At 39.0% G+C, this 9886-nt stretch overlaps 1 protein-coding gene across 1 annotated transcript in view; it reads right to left on the bottom strand.

Annotated features, from left to right (window-relative positions):
* The window catches only part of tspan34b (tetraspanin 34b), a 24233-nt gene extending 23642 nt beyond the window's left edge, over positions 1 to 591 (bottom strand). The window contains exon 1 of the mRNA XM_061973658.2: positions 378 to 591. The gene's annotated coding sequence lies outside the window, so the exon portion shown is untranslated. The remainder of the gene's footprint in view (positions 1 to 377) is intronic.
* Positions 592 to 9886: the final 9295 nt, after the last annotated feature.

Below are 9886 nucleotides of genomic sequence, written 5' to 3'. Positions count from 1 at the left end.
ATAATTTTTTTTTTTAAATTACTATGCTGTCCAATTTGCATGTCATACAATTCCCTTAAAAAAATTATGTTTTTTTTGTTGTTTTTTTTACATTTTTAAATATACAAACAATTTAAAAAATGATTGTCAGTGACCAACAATCCAATGCAAATGAAAGCAGCAAATCAGCACGCGCATGCAAATGTTTAAACATGACTTCATCCCTTTGGTTCCACAGACTCATTTTTAGTGTGAGCATTTGACAGGCTTTCAATTTTGGGCATAGGTGCTGTATTTATTTATATATATATACATATATATATATATATATATATATATATATATATATATATATATATATATATATATATATATATATATATATCAATTCAGCTTACCTTAGAGGAAAACAATCCAAAGGTGTGCTCCCGGTGCTGCGTCACCAACAGAGTCTCTTCCCTGACTCCAGTGATGGAAACGGTTGCTGTGGCAGAAAACTAGCACAAACAAGCGTCAATTCTTGCCTTTGAAAATGCGGCTCTTTTGTATCCTTTAAGATCCTTTCCACAATTTGTCTCCTGCTATTTGGAGGAGGACAGCGTGTTATAAGTACTAACATAAAGGGAGGGCTGGTGGGGGGTGTGGCTACAGCAGCTAAATAACAGGCATCACCATGGAGCTGAGTTTGTGCCTGTGGGCGCTGCGGGATCACCTGTGTCGCCACCACCTTGAAAAATAACAATATTCATGCTTGTAATTATTAGTACTAACCAAAATATTCCATTGCCAGAGAATATTGAAGTTTCTTTCCAGCATAACAATTAGAGATGTCCGATAATGGCTTTTTTGCTGATATCCGATATTGTCCAACTCTTAATTACCGATATCAACCGATACCGATATATACAGTTGTGGAATTAACACATTATTATGCCTAATTTTGTTGTGATGCTCCAAAGTGCATCATTTTTTTTAACATGCCTCAAAACAGCAGCTTGGAATTTGGGACATGCTCTCCCTGAGAGAGCATTAGGAGGTTGAGGTGGGCGAGGTTAGGGGGGGCGGGGGGTGTATATTTTAGCATCCTGGAAGAGTTAGTGCTGCAAGGGGTTCTGGGTATTTGTTCTGTTGTGTTTATGTTTTGTTACGGTGCGGATGTTCTCCCCAAATGTGTTTGTCATTCTTGTTTGGTGTGGGTTCACAGTGTGGCGCATATTTGTAACAGCGTTAAAGTTGTTTATACGGCCACCCTCAGTGTGACCTGTATGGCTGTTGACCAAGTATGCGTGGCATTCACTTGTGAGTGTGTCAAAAGCCGTAGATATTATGTGACTGGGCCGGCACGCAAAGGCGGTGCCTTCAAGGTTTATTGGCGCTTTGTACTTCTTCCTACGTCCATGTACACAGAGGCGTTTTAAAAAGTCATACATTTGACTCTTTGAAACCAATACCAATAATTTAGAGACCGATACCGATAATTTCCGATATTACATTTTTTAAAGCATTTATCGGCCGATAATATCGGAAATCCCTAATAACAATGCATGGGTCTTCACTTTTTGTCAACTGTATCATAAGTTATAAAAATACAAATCATTATTTAGCTCATTCGATAACAAAAAACTCTTTACATACCATAATATTTTAAAACATTAGTTGCGGCTGATGTCGCGTGTCAATCAAATGGCACTCGTGTACACAATTCAAGGGATTTTATACCTTCCCCACATTTTGTGAAGTTAAAGTTAAAGTTTGTCACACACACACACACACACACACACACACACACACACACACACACACACACACACACACACACACACACACGCACACACACACACACACTCGGTGTGGTGATATTTGTCGTCTGCATTTGACCCATCACCTTGTTCACACCCTGGGAGGTGAGGGGAGCAGTGAGCAGCAGCGGTAGCCGCGCCCGGGAATCATTTTTGGTGATTAAGTCATAGCCACGTTCCAAAATGGAAAAAGTAATTTTTCCCCTTTAAAATTATACACAAAATAGTAATACATAACAAGATGGATTTTTCCCCCCTAATGTTTGCAATTTTTTTTTAAATAAAAAAAAAAGAAGCAAGAAACCAAAATGCACATGCAAAAATAGAAATAAATAAAAATCAAGCCGAGATTTAATTGGTAACTTAAATCAATTGTATCTCACATGCTTGACCAGCAGCTGTCATGTCTGTGTAATCATGTTTTGTTTTAGTCATGTTTTGTTTTGTTTAGTTATTGGACTCTTTAGTTTCTGGCTTTTCACTCCCTTGTCTTGTTTCCATGGTTACCCATTAGTTTCACCTGTTCCACGTTTGGACTCATTGTGCACTCTTGTTTGTCACCATAGCAACCCATTAGTTTTCACCTGTCACGTCACGCACCTGTTTCACGTTTTGAGTCACGCACCTGTTTTCGTTAATCATGTCTGTAGTATTTAAGTTCATTGTTTTCAGTTTGTCTTTCTGGCGACATCCCGCATTTATGCTTCTGCACACTCTCCACACACCCTTATGACCCTTGCTGCTCTTTTTTTATGCCGGTTTCTCGTCCAAGTAAGTTTTCTTTATTCATGCCATTGTTTGCAAGTTTTGTTTAATTGTTCATAGTTTCTGCCTTTGTGCAAGATTTGTGTTTATAGTTAAGTTTTGTACTTCAGCCCTTGTGCGCGCCTTTTGTTCGCTTCCTTTTTTTGTAGTTATAGTGTTTAAATAAATCATGTACTCCCTTCACGCCACGTATGGTCCAAATCTTTTGCACCTCGGGAGAACAAACCACGCCACAGTCCCAGTCGTGACAGCAGCAGAACCATGTAAGCCAAGTAATATTGTGTGGGTATTTTGTATTATTTAAAAAAAGAATAATATTATACTATTTCAATATAACACCTTCAATGCTACTAAAATAAAAGTCTTATAATTGTGACAATAGTTTGCTAAGGTTAAAATGTTTTCAGGTATTTTGCTCTAAAAAAGGGCTCAAATAAAGACAGGGCTTCTCCGACATGTGAACGATCATGGCGCAAGGCCACGACAAAATTACAGCCGCCACACCTTCAAAATATATTTTTTTTTACATGAAAACTCTTTTTTTTTTAACCAACAAATTTAAGTGATGGATTGTATGAACGGATATACCCTGTTTAGTCTATTATTTACGTACTATTGGCTACAATACGTTTGGAAAAACAGCTCAAATATCATAAAAACGTTCTTCATTGCTTTATTTTGAAAGAAGAAAAATAGCTAAACATGCATCTAAATCGCCTGTGAGAAGTGCGTCAGCAGCTGGTCTTGCGCGTAAATGAGTTGACACCTGGCAAAAGTAAGGAGAGGAAGCTATTTTAATCTGTGTACGTTAGCATTAAGCTAGAGCTCAACCTTCATCCTGCATAATGCTTTTTTTCAATTTATTCCAAACTGTATTATTAATCTAAGGTGATTCCTACATGTATGTGCACGTCATGTGTGTATATATAAGGTACTTTCTTTAGTGTGGTTAGTTTTACACTTCATTGTAAAGAATATCAACAAAACACCTAAAGTTATTGTTTTCAAATCTAACTCAAAGGACTGTCTACATATTTGGCAAACTAAATTGCAAGATTGAGCGGGGGCAGAATAAAGTGTAGCCTGTGTTGCCTTTTAAATAAGCAGCAGTAATTGAAACTGCATTGAACAAAAAGAACAGTCTACCGAGTCAAATTCCTTGTGCTCAAGCCGATTGTGATTCTGATATAAGAAAAAAAATCTTAATAGTTTTATTAATAACACTATTTGTTTTTAAATATACATAAAACCTTTGTTTAGCCATTTTTAAAAAATTGCAATTCAAAATGATCATGTCATATTGACCACGCCCCTAGCCACACCTCCACTGCATGTATAAAGTGCCAATCAAGGGGAAACCCTGATATATACAGGTAAAAGCCAGTAAATTAGAATATTTTGAAAAACTTGATTTATTTCAGTAATTGCATTCAAAAGGTGTAACTTGTACATTATATTTATTCATTGCACACAGACTGATGCATTCAAATGTTTATTTCATTTAATTTTGATGATTTGAAGTGGCAACAAATGAAAATCCAAAATTCCGTGTGTCACAAAATTAGAATATTGTGTAAGGCTAATACAAAAAAGGGATTTTTAGAAATGTTGGCCAACTGAAAAGTATGAAAATGAAAAATATGAGCATGTACAATACTCAATACTTGGTTGGAGCTCCTTTTGCCTCAATTACTGCGTTAATGCGGCGTGGCATGGAGTCGATGAGTTTCTGGCACTGCTCAGGTGTTATGAGAGCCCAGGTTGCTCTGATAGTGGCCTTCAACTCTTCTGCGTTTTTGGGTCTGGCATTCTGCATCTTCCTTTTCACAATACCCCACAGATTTTCTATGGGGCTAAGGTCAGGGGAGTTGGCGGGCCAATTTAGAACAGAAATACCATGGTCCGTAAACCAGGCACGGGTAGATTTTGCGCTGTGTGCAGGCGCCAAGTCCTGTTGGAACTTGAAATCTCCATCTCCATAGAGCAGGTCAGCAGCAGGAAGCATGAAGTGCTCTAAAACTTGCTGGTAGACGGCTGCGTTGACCCTGGATCTCAGGAAACAGAGTGGACCGACACCAGCGGATGACATGGCACCCCAAACCATCACTGATGGTGGAAACTTTACACTAGACTTCAGGCAACGTGGATCCTGTGCCTCTCCTGTCTTCCTCCAGACTCTGGGACCTCGATTTCCAAAGGAAATGCAAAATTTGCATGGTTGGGTGATGGTTTGGGGTGCCATGTCATCTGCTGGTGTCGGTCCACTCTGTTTCCTGAGATCCAGGGTCAACGCAGCCGTCTACCAGCAAGTTTTAGAGCACTTCATGCTTCCTGCTGCTGACCTGCTCTATGGAGATGGAGATTTCAAGTTCCAACAGGACTTGGCGCCTGCACACAGCGCAAAATCTACCCGTGCCTGGTTTACGGACCATGGTATTTCTGTTCTAAATTGGCCCGCCAACTCCCCTGACCTTAGCCCCATAGAAAATCTGTGGGGTATTGTGAAAAGGAAGATGCAGAATGCCAGACCCAAAAACGCAGAAGAGTTGAAGGCCACTATCAGAAAAACCTGGGCTCTCATAACACCTGAGCAGTGCCAGAAACTCATCGACTCCATGCCACGCCGCATTAACGCAGTAATTGAGGCAAAAGGAGCTCCAACCAAGTATTGAGTATTGTACATGCTCATATTTTTCATTTTCATACTTTTCAGTTGGCCAACATTTCTAAAAATCCCTTTTTTGTATTAGCCTTAAGTAATATTCTAATTTTGTGACACACGGAATTTTGGATTTTCATTTGTTGCCACTTCAAATCATCAAAATTAAATGAAATAAACATTTGAATGCATCAGTCTGTGTGCAATGAATAAATATAATGTACAAGTTACACCTTTTGAATGCAATTACTGAAATAAATCAAGTTTTTCAAAATATTCTAATTTACTGGCTTTTACCTGTATGTATGTATGTATGTATGTATATATATATATATATATATATATATACACATACATTCATACACACTCATATGTATGTATGTATAAACATACACACACACACACATATATACCCATATATGTATATATACATAGATAACACATACACACATATACAGTATATACATATGTATGTATGTATACATGTATATGTATATACAGTATGTATATATACACACATATACACATGTATGCATATCTATGTATGTACAGTATGTATATACATATATACACACATATAAACAGTGTATACATATACCGTTATGTACAGTCGCGAACAAAAGTTGACATACACTTGTAAAGAACATAATGTCATGGCTGTCTTGAGTTTCCAATAATTTCTACAACTCTTATTTTTTTGTGATAGAGTGATTGGAGCACATACTTCAAAAACATTCATGAAGTTTGGTTCTTTTATGAATTTATTATGGGTCTACTGAAAATGTGAGCAAATCTGCTGGGTCAAAAGTATACATACAACAATGTTAATATTTGCTTACATGTCCCTTGGCAAGTTTCACTGCAATAAGGCGCTTTTGGTAGCCATCCACAAGCTTCTGGTTGAATTTTTGACCACTCCTCTTGACAAAATTGGTGCAGTTCAGCTAAATTTGTTGCTTTTCTGACATGTACTTGTTTCTTCAACATTGTCCACACATTTAAGCCAGGACTTTGGGAAGGCCATTCAAAACCTTAATTCTAGCCTGATTTAGCCATTCCTTTACCACTTTTGATGTGTGTTTGGGGTCATTGTCCTGTTGGAACACCCAACTGCGCCCAAGACCCAACCTCTGGGCTGATGATTTTAGGTTGTCCTGAAGAATTTGGAGGTAATCCTCCTTTTTCATTGTACTATAAAGCACCGGTTTCATTGGCAGAAAAACAGGCCCAGAGCATAATACTACCACCACCATGCTTGACGGTGGGAATAGTGTTCCTGGGATTAAACAGCTCAATTTTTGTTTCATCTGACATCACATGGACAAAGATAAGACCTTCTGGAGGAAAGTTCTGTGGTCAGATGAAACAAAAATGGAGCTGTTTGGCCACAATACCCAGCAATATGTTTGGAGGAGAAAAGGTGAGGCCTTTAATCTCAGGAACACCATTCATACCGTCAAGCATGGTGGTGGTAGTATTATGCTCTGGGCCTGTTTTGCTGCCAATGGAACTGGTGCTTTAAATGGGACAATGAAAAAGGACGATTACCTCGAAATTCTTCAGGACAACCTAAAATCATCAGCCCAGAGGTTGGGTCTTGGGCGCAGTTGGGTGTTCCAACAGGACAATGACCCCAAACACACATCAAAAGTGGTCAAGGAATGGCTAAATCAGGTTAGAATTAAGGTTTTAGAATGGCCTTCCCAAAGTCCTGACTTAAACGTGTGGACAATGCTGAAGAAACAAGTCCATGTCAGAAAACCAACAAATTTAGCTGAACTGTACCAATTTTGTCAAGAGGAGTGGTCAAAAATTCAACCAGAAGCTTGTGGATGGCTACCAAAAGCGCCTAATTGCAGTGAAACTTGCCAAGGGACATGTAACCAAATATTAACATTGCTGTATGTATACTTTTGACCCAGCAGATTTGATCACATTTTCAGTAGACCCATAATAAATTCATAAAAAGAACCAAACTTCGTTAAATGTTTATTTTGTGACCAACAAGTATGTGCTCCAATCACTCTATCACAAAAAAATAAGAGTTGTAGAAATGATTGGAAACTCAAGTCAGCCATGACATTATGTTCTTTACAAGTGTATGTAAACTTTTGACCACGACTGTATATGTATATATACATATATAAACTTATATACATACACACCTACATATTTGGGGGGTGGAAAGAGCTCGGTCTAAGTGATCTGAATACTTAGTAAGTAACTGGAACACTGATCCCTGTTCCAGTTAAGTATTCTTATTCTCTGGCGGACCAGGTGTGTTAAGAACTGACGTTACGCTGCAATCACAGACAGTCCCCTTATAATGTGTTTATTAGCCAGGGTGAAATCGAATTGTCGAAATCCAAACGTATACGAGGCGGACCGCCACAAATAAACAAGTGTGCAGGAAACGCGGCACGATTGTGAAATACACAAATACTTAGAACCAGGGGAACATTATCACAATTTCAGAAGGGTTAAAACCATTAAAAATCAGTTCCCAGTGGCTTATTTTATTTTTTGAAGTTTAAATTTTTTTTTTACCCATCACGCAATATCCCTAAAAAAAGCTTCAAAGTGCCTGATTTTAACCATCGTTATATACACCCGTCCATTTTCCTGTGACGTCACATAGTGATGCCAATACAAACAAACAGCAAGGTATAGCGACATTAGCTCGGACTCACTCGGATTTCAGCGGCTTAACACTGTCTGATAAGATAATTACTAACAACTATGAACTAGGTTTACAGCATATGAAATACATTTGGCAACAACATGCACTTTGAGAGTGCAGACAGCCCATTTCAGGCGCGCTAAGAACATATATTTTTCCACGATTTCAGCACTCAGGTTAACCATACCTAAATAGACACAAAATACTGCATTACACAAGACTACCCGAATGTACTCGAATGATTGAAAAAAAAAAAGTTTTTAAGCTAAATTATTGGTAAACACAGTTTATGTATAATAATTTACGTAAAACCGCGAGTAATGAGTAAAGTTTTCATCAATTAATATATTCTGTATTCATACCCTCATCCGCTCTCTTTTCCTGAAAGCTGATCTGTCCAGTTTTGGAGTTGATGTCAGCAGGCCAGGGAAGCTAGGGTCATCTTCGGTGGCATAAGGGACGGTGTGAGCCAAGACATCCAGGGGGTTTAGCTCGCTCGTCTGCGGGAACAAACTGCCGCCATTGCTTGCCGTGCTACCGAGGTCCTTTGTCCCTGAATAGCTCACACACTCCGGCAGATTCAATGGGGGTCTGGCGGCAGATTTCTTTTACTTTATCGTTGGAAATGCATCTGCTTTGAGTGTCGCAGGATATCCACACATTCTTGCCATCTCTGTCGTAGCATAGCTTTCGTCGTTAAAGCGTGCGGAACAAACGACTGACCATTTCGTCGGCTTTCCCCACACCCTCGTATTTTGAACAAATTTCATCCAATTTCTTGCCACTTTCGCATCTTTGGGCCACTGGTGCAACTTGAATCCGTCCCTGTTCGTATTGTTACACCCTCCGACAACACACCGACGAAAGTGAGAAAATGGCGGATTGTTGTGACGTCATCGCTCCGAGAGCGAATAATAGAAAGGCGTTTAATTCGCCAAAATTCACCCATTTAGAGTTCGGAAATCGGTTAAAAAAATATATGGTCTTTTTTCTGCAACATCAAGGTATATATTGACGCTTACATAGGTCTGGTGATAATGTTCCCCTTTAGAACCGAGCATCATTATCCGTGTTAAGAGTCTTCGACACAGTTCTTGCGCTGGATGGAATCTGATTTAAAAGTTGTTTCTGTGTCTTTCTTCACAGCCACATCAATAAATCACGGGGAAACACATAAAAAGGTGCAACTTGGCCAATTGAGAGTTGAATTATAGCTCGGTGACATATTTCCTTTTGACGGCGACAATATGACCAGGAGTGACACATTGAAATGGACATAAAAGAATAAATGATTAACAGAGGACAACTAATTCATTAACCAAGGATTAAGTGCACGTCTAGGATCCATATCTAATCTTGAAAAATAGCCACGCTCCTATGCACCCTGCTGCGTCCACATTTCCCGACACTGTTTACATTCCCTGAGGACCGGCTGAGATGAGCGCGTGAAAGGTTGAGTATCAGTCACCGTATGACGTGTCCCGCGCACACCCACACTCCCATCACCGACACCAGCAGAGGGCCTTACGTAAGAGGCATGCTGCACGTTATCGCAGTCATGTCGTCCGGTTAAACACTGCTACCCTGTGAAGAGAGGCTGCATATTTTAATGAGTCATCAGGGGAAGAAAAAAAAGTGCATTTGCTTGGAAAATAATACATAAGACATACAGAGTTTTCCTGAGAAATTGCCATCGAATGTTCACATGGCTGGAAGTGTAAATAAATCAAAAACACATGGAAGATTATTGATCTCGCAACACACACACACACACACACACACACACACACACACACACACACACACACACACACACACACACACACACACACACACACACTTATTCTTGTATTTCTTACCTTCTTGAGACCTCCAAAAAATGCCTACTTCTTTAGGACCACCATTTCTAGATATATAAAGATTTGTATTCACAACATTAATAATATATACATACTATGTAAATATATAAAAAAAAGGTAAGCTTTTAGCTATTTTTTGTTGTTG

The sequence above is a fragment of the Nerophis lumbriciformis genome, linkage group LG22, assembly GCF_033978685.3.
Source record: "Nerophis lumbriciformis linkage group LG22, RoL_Nlum_v2.1, whole genome shotgun sequence".
Classification (NCBI taxonomy): Eukaryota; Metazoa; Chordata; class Actinopteri; order Syngnathiformes; family Syngnathidae; genus Nerophis; species Nerophis lumbriciformis.
This window is presented reverse-complemented; position numbering and strand designations above follow the sequence as displayed.